Raw genomic sequence first — 14,807 nt, 5'->3', positions numbered from 1 at the left:
TGACGACACCATCAAGATCTCAATATTGGGCAGTGCCCTGCAAGAGTTCTTGCAACCAGAATTAGACAGTTACCCTTCTCTCTCCATCCAAATCCAGCCTGTCTCTAAGGAGTGATTCAGGAGTCTGGAACAGACATATAGGAACTCCCATTTGAAATCCCCTTTTGTTTCAATGTCAGCTTTTTTTGGCAAAAACTAGTTCTGTGGCAAAACATTATAATTTACTAGTAATTGCCATAATGTATATATATATTCCATTTCAACTCATCATGGGGAATTTAATAAAATTACAGCCAGGTCTGCACTATGTTACACAGTCATTTGGCAATTTTCTGCCATTTTTACAAAATGCATATTAGTTAGGAACATGCAATTTACCCCCCACATTCCTAAGTTTACCTCCACCAGCATGCCAATTCTCAAATTCCGGACATGTTCAGTGCAGCCAGGAACACCTTTTAAATGGCCATTACAATTCCCTAAATCGCAGGGGGATGAATTTTATTTTAACAAAATCACCTGGAAATGATCTAGAAAATGACACATAAATGAAGGCAGTATGACTTTTGGTTGCTGAAAACAATGCATACATTATAAGAGTCCTTTTAAATTAATAGGACATCTTCATGTTTATGCAAATTGGAGCTCTCCTGTCCCCAGGTCATTTTCCATCTTTGGCCAGCCTGTGACCAGTGTTGGAAGAGTTGGAAACCCGATTGAGCGGTGTCTGTAGCACCTGTGGATTTTCATGGCATCAGACACCCGGCCTCTACTGGTGGTCTGTCGCATGACCACCTCCTCTTCCTCCTACACATCTGCATCTGCTGCATCATCACCTGCACATGGACAGACAATAACATTTCGATGCATGAGTACACAAAATAGCAGGACGCATATACATCGCACATTGTGACTGTGCATACTGCAAGCTGTAGATCACATATGAATGGCTTTCACTGACATGTGCAGTCATGGCTGAGCATATCAGGCTGTGCAACATGGCATGGTCTGTGGGTTTGAGGGTAATTACATACATCTGGACATCAGTGGCAGTGAAACCCATCAGTGGAAGGATGAAGGACTGTGCATCATCTGTGATCCCATACCCAATTCAGATATTTTCTTTTGGCAACATGTGGTAGTGTGACCTGCACATCTGATGACCCCAAATTTCATGCAGGCATATGTGTAGCCATGATATCCCCATACACCATTGATGCATTGCCCCCACAAGATATGTTTCTGGTCACACTCACATGCCTTGCAAACATGTGTGAAGAGACTGCAACATGGAACTGTCAAAGGCATGCTTGCATGGCCACTGCTCTATTGGCATTCCATATGTGGAATGTACTACACAGAGACAACTATTGGGCATCCACATCTCGTCCCTTCGGGAAGAAGGCCTCATGCATCTATGCACAGTCATTGTTGCTCATTCATGTCCACCAGGCCTGGTAATGGGGGATTGTGAAAACATGGACACAATTCTGTGATACTGCGACATGTCTGTCACACCAAATGGACGATAAACATGGAAGATACTGTGAATGTGTACAGTCACATTTGTGTTGCATGCCATTGCCACACATACAAGATGCACCATTTACTGGTCCAGGCAGAGGTGGTGACTTGATGGGGAGCAATGCTCCAAGAAGCACAGCGGTGGCCACAGGAAGGTTCAGACCCAGACAGCTGACTCTGAGTATTATGAAAAACCTGAGCCGTTTCTCCCAAGTTATTCCCGGGGATCCTTTGTTCAGGTGACCATAGCTCTTGGATACCAATCATGGGGTGGACGAGTGGGCGAGGGTCACCTGGGAAGGGGGTCCTTGGAGACTGCAAGAGGAGCACCCTTGGGTGAGACGCAGTATCCCATTTTTTCCAATGCACCCCTACCCGATATCCCAGCGGTCTTTTTGGGATGTTGTCACCAAAATCCCACCCCACTACCACTTTCCCTTATGGAAAAGATGGATAAAACAACAGGGAAACTCCAAATTACCTCTAAAACCCAATACAAATTGTACCTCTCCACAACACTACCACTGCCATAATCCCAAAATGAAGTTCAGAGATAATATTTGTGCACAGTCAAACGTATTTTTTGTGCAAATATAACTTTCAGTGTCTATTAAAAGGCCAATCCATCCATGTACAGATTCCTCAATGTAGATACATTATGTTTATTCCATTTTCAAGAAACAGCCAACACGTGTTTCGACCAGCATGGTCGTTATCAAGGCTGTGTAAAATTGTAATTAACAAATAAACATTATTCCAAATGTGAAAAAACATGTTGAATACCAAGCATAAGAATAGAAGATCCATGTCAGAACATATTGGAAAGCAAAACATTTATATAATGAAATAATTGCACATACTACATCAGAAGTTGCAAACGAAAAAGGGACCTGCATCATGCTAATGATATCACAGAAGAAAGAAAAAATATTCAGATAATGATCGCCATTATTATCACATCTTGAAGAACAACAAACAAACAGGATGTCGTATATCTTGAAAAGGACATATTGAGGGTATGAATCTTACACACTCGGATCACTGAAGGAAACTCTAGTGTGCAGAAACACTGATCCACCCATGTGCATTAGACAGTAATGTGAGTTGCCATAGGATGTGATGAAGACAATATAGTGTGTACTAAAGACAAATGACATGCACAGTTGGAATTTGAGATAGTCATAGGGATAGCTCCCCTTAAGCCAGAGAATATGATATGCTAAAACATTGGCCAGATAGAGAATTAATGGATGGTCTTGTTGGAGGCTTACCCCAAACTGGAAGTCAATCCTTGTAATTCTGAAAAGTGAGTAGTATGATCTGTTACGAACCTTACAATGGCCTCATAAATGCATAATAGGCCAAAATAGAATTCCAATGTGCTTCCAATAGTCTTTGAGAAAAGGTAGGCATACCTTAAATATTGGTCCTAAACGTAATGTTAATGTTATGTGTAGAGTAGTTATAAATCACACTTCAATTTTGGATGCTGTTTAGCAGATATTGTTCAACCGTCCTGTAATGAATTGAAAAAATATACTAAATAATAGTGAAACATCTTCCCACCTTGTGATGGTTAAATATACAGTAAGAAATTGTCTACATTTCCTTATTAGACATATTGTGCCATCAGGTATTGCACACTCTACCTCTCAACTTGATATGCAAAATATCCATGCCCGCATGGTGCTTATGTGGGAATCATTTTGAGTATCTGCATGCATGACTTCCATTAATCATAATATTGCGATTCATTGTGGCGTTTGATGCCAGAAAGCTAATATGCAAAGACCTATATAATATTCAACAAATATATAGAAAAGAGAGAAACAATATAACGAACAATAATGTTGAATGGCATTGGTTACCTGGTTAGAGGTCCATTTATATCAGAGCAAAAAGAGGTATTTGCCAGGGTTAGATCCTATTCACATGTTCATAGCCTCAAATGGTGTGTATCCAAAGAGGAAACCCCGTACGCCATATTATTTGTATAAGCCTCCTTTGCGAAGGCCGTAAAAACGGGATGACATCACAAGTAAAATTACGTGTGATGTCACAATGTCAACAAACCACATCATAGAGAAAATAATGCATCAGTGCGCGTGTGTTGATCGGTACAACATCCGATGCTCATAGAATATGAATATTGAACTCCATCCTAGCTTACTGAAATTATCAGGCTAGTGTGTACCTGATTGTAAAGCAAAGTAACCATTACTACATTATTAAATATGAAATCCCCAAAAATCGGATTTTGTTGCTAAACGTAATAGCTGAGGTGCAATAGTGATGGTGAGATTAGGTTTACAATAGAGTTGGTCAGCCAAAAACATGTCTTTAATTGGTAGCAATGTAATGTCAATGTCATTATTATGTATTCTTCACAAATATAATGGTTCACTGGTGTCTTTCTGCACAATAGAGTTATCCCTTGTAGACAATGCACATTGCCTCATTCATACAATCTTAAAACAATCCTAAATATTAATTGTTGATTTCTTAAATATATTAGTGCTGTTTACAATTAGATTAAAAATATTATTGTTCATAAAAATACATACATTTCATGGTCAGTGTTCAAGCTGTGCTCTGTAGACGTAAAAAACAAATACGCTTTGATTCCATTTTACGCAGTCAGAGCTGCAAATTACCTCCCCTTTTACCCTTCTTCACTTTCATTAATCCCACAAAACGGAGAGCATCTTGATTGTTCATCTGATGTTCTGATTGCCAATGTATGGCCAATGGGAGTTTCAGATCTACGTTCCTTAGACTAGCAAAATGCTCCTGTATGCGTATCCGTAACTGCCTTATAGTGCTGCTTACATATGATTTGCTGCAAACACATATAATGTCATATACCACAAAACATGTTTTACAATTAATAAACTCAGAAATCTTGATTTCCTTGCCTGAAAAGCCTCTAAAAGTTGTACATTTGTCCAGTGCATATTTGCATTGGTTGCAGTACCCACATTTGTGGAAACCGCAACTTTGTTGAAGCCAATTGGATTCAGTAATTCTTACTTATGTATCCAAAAAGGATGGGCATGATTGGTGTTTGATTGTTGGTGTTTGTTTGATTGTTGGTGCTTTGGTGAAGGTTCATTTCGGATAATCAGTCAAAAAAGGTGCCAAATCTTTGTCCAATTAAAGAATATGCCAATTTTTATCAGCCAATTTGTAAAGAAGACTTGAATCAGAAGTATCGTGTGATGATAGAAATTTGGAATAATGTTTATTTGCTAATTACAATATTACACAGCCTTGATAACAACCAAGCTGGTCGAAACACGTGTCGGCTGTTTCTTGAAAATGGAATAAACATAATTTTTCTACATTCAAGAATCTGTAGATGGATGGACTGGTCTTTTAATAGACACTGAAAGTTATGCTTGTAAAAACAATAAATTTTACTGTGCGCAAATATTTTCTCTGAACCTCATTTTGCTATTTTCATATATTAGGAACCTCTGAGGATGGTTTCCTCATTTTAGAGGTTTTTCGCTGCCAGTACTCCAGAAATTCTGTTAATGGAAAATAGTGCACAGTAAGATTGTATCAAACCCTTGCCCCAATATTTTTTTTTTCACTGCCATAATCTCATTCCCCTATTGAAATCCACAAGGACTGGGACGAGAAAGAGGCAAATGAGAGTCATGAGGATTACCCATAGGAATCAATTGGCAATGGACAGTCTCCATGTTGTCCCGATAACGAGGTCAGGCAGATTAAGGCATGGAGGGACAACTATTCACACCTGACTCCAATTAACTCTAGCTGGGAGTATAAATGCAGCAGCCAGGAACAGCATTGTGAGTGAGTCGGGGATGCCGGAAGGTACCGGAGAGCAGGAGAGTGCCCTAGTGAGCTGGAGAGACCCTGGGAAGACTGGAGGAGGTGAAGAAAACCACCCAAACACTGGCCCTGCTACCAGAGAGGAGATTGCATTGTGGAGGAGGAAACTGTTCGTCCAGAAGCTGTGGTTGCCTCGTGGTACCGACAGTGAAACTCTTCCCCTGGGCCAGGCGGGTAAACCCAGGTCTCTGAGGGACAAAGGGAGAGACCCTGACCTCCTACAGACATCCCCCTTTTGCTTGGCAGCTCCCAAAGACAGAAAGTGCCATTTCGGAGAGCAACGAATGGAGCAAAATAGGCACAATGCATTCTGGGACTAGTAGTCCCAAAAATGTTTGTTAGAATTGTGACTTTTGGGAAGCAGGACCCGAGCCCGGCAGAGGGAGAACCTTGAAGAACTTCAAGAAGGTTCCGAGCCCGATAGAGGGAGACCCAGTGGTGAAACTACAAGATGCAAATAAAACCTTCAAGACCAGCAGCAAAGTGTTCGGGTGCCCCATGGGTGCTCATGTGAAAGACTCTGGCAGAACCAGAAAGCCGTGCGAGAGCCGCAACAAGAATGTCAAAGTGGTCCTACAAAGGTTGAGCAACATCCGCTGTACAGTCGAAAGTCTTTGACCGACAAGTAATTGAAAGCTAAGGGAAACAAATCCTGCATGTTGAGAGAGAAGATTGGCAGCAGTGAACCCGGCAGAGCAATGCCATAGAGAGCATTCTGCTCCCGGAAGAGGGGGACCCAACGGTGAAGAACCATCAGCCTAAAATTGTGTGAAAAGCCATAGTGAACCCAGTGAAGGGAGGCTGAGATTCGAGGGGGGTCTGCACCCAGAAGAGTGGGGTCAAGGGGTGAAGAACCACACCCCAAAATTGTGTAGAAAAGGGGTGGAGACTGATGCCTCAATGAGCAGTAGTGCTGACAAGGATGAACCCAAGAAAGAGAGGCTTACCATGAACTGGTTAAAAGGACATTTAAAACCGTGAAGGTAACGAAGAATTGGTTACAGAGCTATCTTAGAATACAAGCCAGAGTGAACCCGGCGGAGGGAGGCGGACATCCAAGTCGAGTCTAAGTTCAGAAGAGGGGGACCGAGCGGTGACAAAGTACCACCCCGCGTGTAATCGAGAAAGGACTTTTTGTTTTGTTGTATCTGACCCTCTGAACCACAAGATGCGTAAACCTCAAAGGTCCTGATACTGTTAGAAACACTTTGTGAGTTGCGCCCGGAAGGGGGGGACCAGGGGTGAAGGCACCACCCACCACACATTTACAAGGAACTTTTGTTTTATTGTTTTTGGGACCCATCAGGTCCCAGGAGGCAGGAGACTTTTTTTATAGAAAAGAAACTTACCCATGGAAGAGCCTGATAGTGGCCAAAGAACTGTCAGCTTGTGCTGGGAAACTTTTTCCATATTGGTTGTAAGGACTGACATTTATTCTTTTTAGAATAGGCTCTTCTACTTTGACCAGGTGCCACAAGGACTGCCTTATCTTTCATTTGATGGTCGAAACGTGCTCCCATCTTAGATTCAGATTAGGCGTTTTTCCAACCTGCATATTGTTTAAATAAACACCCTTGAATCATGATCACTTGTGTCTGCATTCCTATACATCAAATAAAGGTGTGCACATTTGACAACACAGCCACTGAGATGCTCCTTGTACACGACCAGTAGAAATACATAGTTAAACAGACAGTTAATCATAAACCAGACTGCAATTTACTGGCAGAATATGATTCTTGAAGATCTTTAATGTCCCAGTGTGCAAAGAGCATCAGAGATTAGAGGACCATGTACTTTGCTGCTCTTTGCACACTGGGACATTAAAGATCTTTCTTCTGAGAGGTTTCTGGACCACCGGCAGTATCTGGTCTATTACCAACAATACGAGGTCTACCCCTTCAATATGATCACTCTTGAATTTTAACAGGTAGTTCTTCTACAACACAAGTTGAAACTTTGGCCCTGGAGAAGGCTGGGCTCATCAGAACAGCTTGAGCCAGCAGAGCCAAAACTGGAGTAGGCAGTTCGACTATCAGGTTACGTCAAAAGAAGATCCAACATTAACTGGCAACCTGAATGAGGCAGCTTTGTTCTTTCAAAATGTCTTGTTTTGAAGCTATTAGGCAATAGTTTGCACTTTATCAAGATTTAGATCTAGAATCATATTCTGCCAGTGAATTGCAGTCTGGTTTATGATTAACTGTCTGTTCATCTATGTATTCTTATTTTTCATGTAAAAATAATTATGACTTGGACTGCGTTTGAACCCGTGGGTGCATTCTTTCTGTGACACTATTGGTCAATACATTGGGTTGATGTGTGTGGACATGTTGTGTGACTGGCTCAAGGTATGTTTGTGAATGAAAGAGTATGGACTTGGCTATGATGTTCTGAATATTCAAAATATTGCATTTTTCCGTTGGTGGTCATTTCAGTTATCCTTGTGACTGGTGTCTGTTTTTGGACACATTATAATTTACCATAGCACTACCAAAAAAATATTGTTGTAATTTAATGTGGAATTGTTTTTACTGATATATAAGTGAGTAGAAATTGGGCAGAAGAGATCATTTATTTGTGTTGTCTTTGATTCTCCACTCATCGCTATGCCTACAAGTGAAGTCTATGGAGCACCTCACATTTTTTGGTATTATTGGGCCTAGAGACCTAGGCTACTCCTCACTCATGACGCCCAATGATGCTTGAAGGCATCTGGCGATGCTTGTGGTCTCCTGCAGAAGGGATGCGGCCTAGCAGTTTGAGCTGGACTGCCCCTGTTGGGATGGGACCAAGCATGATTTGCATATGGTCTTTCCCTTTCTATATTGGCTTGGCAGGCTGAAGAACAATGGTCTGGGGGGTTGCCCAGAGCAGTGCCAGTGGTTATGAATAATTTGAAACCTTCCAGAAGTCACCTTTTTGTTTTACTAATTTGCTAAGTAACCCATCATTCTTTTTTGTTAGATGGGAGATAGAGGGAAAGGATGTGTTGCAGGTCACAGTGATTGCTGTTATTTTTTTTATTTTAAAATGTAAATGGCAGAGGCAGCTCAATGACATCACCCCTATAAAATGCCCATTTTATTATGTTCTTTGGTCCTTTATATCTTAGTTACTGCCAGCCTCCTCCTGCTTCTCAGCACTGGAACAGGAACGGAACCCATATTGCACTGCATCCTCGTGTTCACAAGGCAAGTGAGTTGCCCTTGAGCTATCCTTCCAAATATATATTTTGTTTTGCTTGAGGAGGCAACAGATGGCTTACTTCAAAGGCAGAGGCAAACTTCATGTAAATGATCTCGCCTTGGCTCTATCTACAGTGCGCCTGTGATGCAGGTCTGGCAGCTCTGGGACAGGTCACACGGTGCCCAGGCAGGATTGATGGCAGAAGCCACTGGGGCACACCCTCCTATCACAGACCCAGTGGCTCACTGGATGTGCAGAGCAGATGAAACACTGATTTGAGTTCATGTTGTGTTGTCACTGAGTACTGCAGGCTGCTTTTTCCCATTCCCAGCCAGCTAGACATAGCCCCTATACCCTTCCCGTTGCTACAGTACTGGGTATGAGCTACCCAAACAGCCCCGCCTCTGAACCCAACCATTCAGGCATTCTTCACAAATGGACGGCCAACCTTTTAGTGATGGTGGCTTCATGGTTTTTCCTGCATCCCTGTTATTTCTCCAGATAACGAAATCTAGATTCCTGGTAAAAAAAAAGCAGTGGCACATTTAAATGAATGCACAACTGCCTTTAGCTGCAACACAGATATCTGCTCTACCTCTATGTCCAGAGGCCATGGGGTCGCAAGGACAGGTCTAGGGGTTAGTAGCTGCTACCCCTGGAAACCCCCAAAGGACATCCCTGCCATTGACACAATGGGGGTCATTACGAGTTTGGAGGCAGCCATGGAGCTATTAGCTTTCAAGGATGGTCCCCAGCTATTAGCGCCATGGCTGCCTCCAAACTCGTGTCCGGGTTCTCAGAATGGGGATTTACCGGGTCATTCCAACCTTGGAGGACCCAGGAAGTCCCCATTCTGAAAACCATTCCCCATTTCCATTCGAGCCCCCATAGGGCTCAATGGGAATGGGGAAAGAGCAAATAACGGGCCCGTAAATTACGGGCCCGTTATTAGCTCCCTGGTCCCTTAGCGGCTCCCGCTAAGGATGGCTGGTTTTACCAGCCGGCCTTAGTGGGACCCGCTAAGGGACCTCAGAATGCAGCAGTAGGGGGTTAACGGCACCGGCATCCTTACCGGTGCCATTAACCCCCTACCGCCGTACTCGTAATGACCCCCAATATCTGGAATAAAGACCATCCACCGGCGGCCATCTTTAGTTTTTTTTAAATCTCTCTCTACAGCAGCTGGGTAAATGAGGAGCTGATGCATTGGTTTAAGGCCTCTTTCTGAGTTTGTGGTATTAACTCTGGTAACACAACCAAACCTGATTAACATTACCGCAGGTGGTAACATGTGATCCCGGCCTGATTTAGTGCTAGGGTGTATCTCTCCCCATTTTGGTAGTTGCCTTGGACTCCATTGTGGACAAGCACTATCATGGTATGTTTTAAAACTGTCAACCACTCCTGCCACCGTTATCACAATTACTTCCCAGTTCACCTCAACTCACAAGCAGCAAGTATTTCCAAATACGTCCTTTTTACCACTACCGCCAGTCTGCAGCTGAGTCGCCAATGTGTTCATGATACCCCCCCCTCAGATTCCTCTCTCATAAATGTTCTCACCTCTTCAGGATCTTTTACATTGGGGGGGGGCGAGGAAGATGTGTGTGGGCAATATGCACCCTCTCCTCACCCCCACCCCCGCGACCTGAAGTCACTGATATTGATCTTGTATTTGTATGGCGCTCATACACTAGTGTTTCAGAGCACAACGAGGCAAGGGAGGGGAACAAGGGAGGACAAAACAACGATCTTACTAGGCCCAGTGACATTCAGAATGCGCAAGTGCAGGGGAGAGCGGGAGGGGAAAAGTGCAGGGGTGAGGGGAGAAGTGGAAAGTGCTGAACAGACGAATAACAACAAGTGGAAGTGCAGCCAGCAAGTGGCAAGTGCTAGGTTTAAGGCACAGACAGGGGTGTCTGATAGTGCAGAAAAGGGGGGGGGGGTACTGTAGGGTTAGAATAGCCAAGTGCAATGGTTGCCAGGAGGCAGTGCTTACGGTTCGGGGGTGCGGAGGGGTTGGAGAGCTTGATGTGTAAGTGGGTGATGTTGTATTTTTAGAAAGACCGCGGTGTTAGCCTCCACTGTGGTGCAGGGGAGTTTAAACATGGGATGCTCCGCTCTTTAACTATTTATTTTCCCAGTTCCATCCATTGTAAAGCGCCAACAGGGGGGTTATCAATGCAGCGATTGTTTCAATCCCAATCGTGATTTTATCTCGCGCTTGCCTTTGTGTGCTTATGTTTAACACATCTCCTTGATCTGTGAGCCGATTAAGGAGGCAATCTTTGTGAAACAACGGCCCTCGTTATCCGCGGGGATCTCCTCTCTGGGGGGGTGGGGGTGTGTGGCTGACCTACCTACACTGGTTCCATGTGCGCATGAGGAGGGGGGGGGTGCTATCCCGGTAAACAATGCTCGCCTCTGCCATATTTATTCACATTCCCACGCAAATTCCTTCAATTTAAGGCTCCTTTCTGAGAAGCTCACTTTATACTGACCTGTCCCCTCGGCACCGGATCCTCAGCTCTGGAGCGCTTGTCCCCTTGAGCTTTAGATGGGGTCGACCACGCCGTCATTCTGCAAAACAGAGCGACTCCTCGGATTTAGCCGCAACGAACATTGCATACTAATTGAAAGCATGCACTGGTGTTCGCTTCTTTTGTTTCCTGTTCGTGAAGAATTGGGGCTGGCACCACTAGGGGCGACATGGGAGTGTGAATACAAGGCGGGAAGATTGCACTAAGAAAATGAAGGGGGGAGCGGTGGTTTAGGGGGGAGAGGGAGATGAAGAGGGTTAAGAAACTACAGCGTGGAGCAAAGGAAACTATCAGAATGTGCAGAGCTTAGAAAAGAGGGGAATCCAAGGACACAAGCAGATGAAAGTGCGCGGCATGGAGCGCGCCAAGAACAGAGAAAAGAAAGCAGAGGGATTTTTTATTTATTTATTGAGAATGTATAGTGCACCTATGCCGCAAAGGTGTTTCAAGGCGCAACAAGCCATGAGGAGGCGAGGGGAAACAGGGATGAAGAAAAACAAAAACAGTCCTCCTAGGCCTTGTGTCATTCGGATTGTCCAAGTGTAGTAGCAAGTGTGGGGGAGGGGGGGGAGTGCTGGTCAGGGCAGCACAATGGCTCATGGGTGAGGCGAGTGGTAAGGGGAGGCCAGGTGGACAGTGCCAGGGGAATGCAGAGAGTGCAGGGGAAAGAAGGTCCTCGTGCTAAGTACAAGGGACCGGGCTGGAAGTGATCAATGGGCTGCAGGCAAAATCAAAATTCCTGAGATCTATGCCCCGCCCACGTTCACACAAGACTCTGCCCATTTGCACACAGCTCCGCCCACACACCCCGCCCACCTGTCAAAAAGGTAAACTCAGTTCAAAAAGGTAAACTCAGTTGTTGTAGCCTTCAGTTTGCTTACTATAGCATTGAAAATAATTCATGTCATTGGATGGAAAGCACTATTATTACAGCGGCGGTGCCGCGTTCACTTTGCTTATTATAGCATTGAATGAATGATTTTCAGTGCTATGGTAAGCAAAATGAACACGGCACCCCCGCCGTAATAATAGTACTTTCAATACAATTAAATGGATTGAAAGCACTATAATTATGGCAGTCGGGGGCCGCATTGAAGGAGCAGCGGCCTCATATAGTGGTGATGCGGGCAGTGGGCACAAACATTGCACGCCGCTTCCGGGTCCAGCCCACTTCTCCACCCGATTGGCTACCGCCGGCAGCCAATCAGGTGGAGAATATGACGGAAACCGTAAAGAATCTCAAAATTCCCGAGATTCAAGGGACTTTTCCGGAGACCCGGAGAAATGCTTAAAATTCCAGAGTCTCCAGAAAAATTCCAGAGGTTAGGCAAGTATGGGTGCAGGCCCAGACCGGCTAAGGCAAGAGGAGGGAGCCCAAAAAGGCAAGTACAGGTTGTGGGGGGTTGTCAGGGGAGACCAAGTGCAGGGGTAGACTGATCAAGGAGGGCCTGGTGCTGGTAGAATCATAATGGACCAGGCAGCCAGTTAATGAGGCTGAAGCGGACATTAGCAGGGGCGGGGGGAGGGATGAGGAAGAGAAAAGGAGAGTCTTGAGAAGATTCCAGAACTTAAGGAGATCTGGCTCAAGTCTGAGAGGTGCAGGGAGTCCATTCCAGAAGGAGGCACCTGCGGAGGAGAGAGATCTACCCCCCACGCTGTGCTTGTAAAAGCATCTGATCTGCAGAGAGTTGAAGCTAGAAGATCGAAGGGCTCTAGCAGGGAGATATTTAGGGAGAGAGAGTTAGAAGTAGCAGGGTCCCAGGCCCCGGAAAGCCTTGAGGATGATGCAGAGGGTCTTGAACTTGATCCTTGCAGCATCCAGGAACCAGTGGAGAGATTTTAGGGCTGGAGAGATGCAGTCTCTGGGCTTGAGGCCAAGGATAAGTCTTGCAGTCCTATTCTGGGTTAGTTGAAGAGAACGAAGGGAGGAATTAGTTAGATTGAGGAAGAAGCTGTTGCAGTAGTCCAGTCCGGTGAGGACCAAAGTTCTGGAGACATTGTGGGGGAAGGTGAGGAAAGGGAGAATGACTCTGAGGAGATGCAGCTGAAAGTGGACCTTCTTGGCATGGTCAGTGATGTGAAGAGAGAAAGAGAGAGGGGAGACGAAAATGACACCAAGATCTTTTGCCTCACAGAAGGGCGAGGAGAGGGGGCCCATGGAGGGCGGCAGGAGAGTAAGAGGGAAAGAGGGAGCTGGGGTCCCAATGAGAAGGATCTCAGTCTTATTGGCATTAAGGCAGAGATCGTTAGCAGTGCACCATGCCTGAATAGCTGACAGAAAGTCAGGAATGAGAGAGGAAGAAGAGGTGGCAGTGCAGAAAAGCTTGAAAGAGAGCTGCGTGTCGTCCACATAACACTGGAAGTTAGGAGAGAAGGCAGAGATCAAATGGGCTAGAGGGGCAGGGTAGATGATGAAGAGCCATGGCAAGAGGATAGAGCCCTGAGGGACACCAGAGGTGGAGAGTGGAAAGAAAAGGGCCCAGTTGAACCTGGGATGGTCAGTGAGAGAGGAAGGAGGTCAACCAGTCTAGCGCCAGGTCTGTAATGCCAAGGATATCACAGAGCCGTTTTATATGGGCGGCGTGATTGACTGTATCAAAGGCAGAGGAAAGCTGAAGATGGATGAGAAGATGGATGAGAATGGAAGGAAGAGTTGGACTTGAGATTAGAGAGCACGTCTTCACGTGTGTTCAGGGGTGCAGTTTCCGTGCCTTTGGCTGCTCTGAAGCCAGACTGGTGGTTGTGTAGACAACCAACAGAGTCAATGTGGTGGATAAGCTGGGAGATGGTCACCTTCTCCAAGCTTCTCCAAGCTCCAAGCTTCTCCAAGCTTCTCCAAGCTTCTCCAAGAATTTGCCCAGGAAGGTGGTAATGGAGAAATGGCAGCAGTTAGCTGGACAGGAGCGGTTGGCAGAAGGCTTTTTGAGGAGAGGGTGCAGAAGGGAGTGCTTGAGGAGTAGCGGGAAGGAGCCAGCGGCAAAGGGATGATTGCAGAAATTACCCAAGGCTGGTGCGAAGGAGGTAATATTGTCCTTGATAGTTCTGGATGAGACTTTCATGGAGCGGACTTGTCTAGAGACCTCCTCAGGTGATATGGGAGAGAAAGAGGAGAGTAGGAGGGAAGGGGAATGGGGGGCCAATGGAGGCCTGAGAGCGGGTAAGGGAGAAGGGAGCGGTATAGAGGAGAGTGGGGACAGGATGTCCTGAGTTTTAGTGATGAAGTGAGAGGCCAGTGCAGTGCAGAGGGTCAGGGAAGGCAGAGGAGACATGGAGACTGCAGTAGGATTTGGGAGTTCCTTGCAAATTTCCAACAGTTCAGCCATGTTTTTAGTGTCCCAGAGATGTAGGCTTGGATATATGCCTTCTTGATATGATATGATATGATATTTTATTTGTATCACGCTCATATACAAGTGTTTCAGATCGCGATGAGGCAAGGGAGGGGAACAAGGGAGGACAAAACAATGATCTTACTAGGCCCATTGAAATTGAGAATGCGCAAGTGCAGGGGAGAGGGAAGGGGGAAAGTGCAAGGGAGAGGGGAGGAGTGGAAAGTGCTGAGCAAGGGATAAAACAACTACAACTGATAATGCAGCCAGCAAAGTGGCAAGTGCAAGGTTAAAGCGCAGACAAGGGGTGTCTGATAAGGTAAGGGGACTGTAGGGTTCCAGATACAGACCCAAGTGCAAGGGT

The 14,807-nt window shown here is 45.2% G+C and overlaps 1 long non-coding RNA gene across 1 annotated transcript; it reads right to left on the bottom strand.

Annotated features, from left to right (window-relative positions):
* Window positions 1–469: 469 nt before the first annotated feature.
* Window positions 470–11,262, bottom strand: LOC138489577 (uncharacterized). Its single transcript, XR_011274819.1, has 2 exons — window positions 11,076–11,262; window positions 470–836 (listed from the first exon to the last, which is right to left on the bottom strand). It is a non-coding gene; the product is annotated as an uncharacterized lncRNA (long non-coding RNA).
* Between the last annotated feature and the right edge of the window lie 3,545 nt (window positions 11,263–14,807).

Source organism: Ambystoma mexicanum, chromosome 9 (genome assembly GCF_040938575.1).
Source record: "Ambystoma mexicanum isolate Mex_15411 chromosome 9, UKY_AmexF1_1, whole genome shotgun sequence".
In the NCBI taxonomy this organism is placed as follows: domain Eukaryota; kingdom Metazoa; phylum Chordata; class Amphibia; order Caudata; family Ambystomatidae; genus Ambystoma; species Ambystoma mexicanum.
This window is presented reverse-complemented; position numbering and strand designations above follow the sequence as displayed.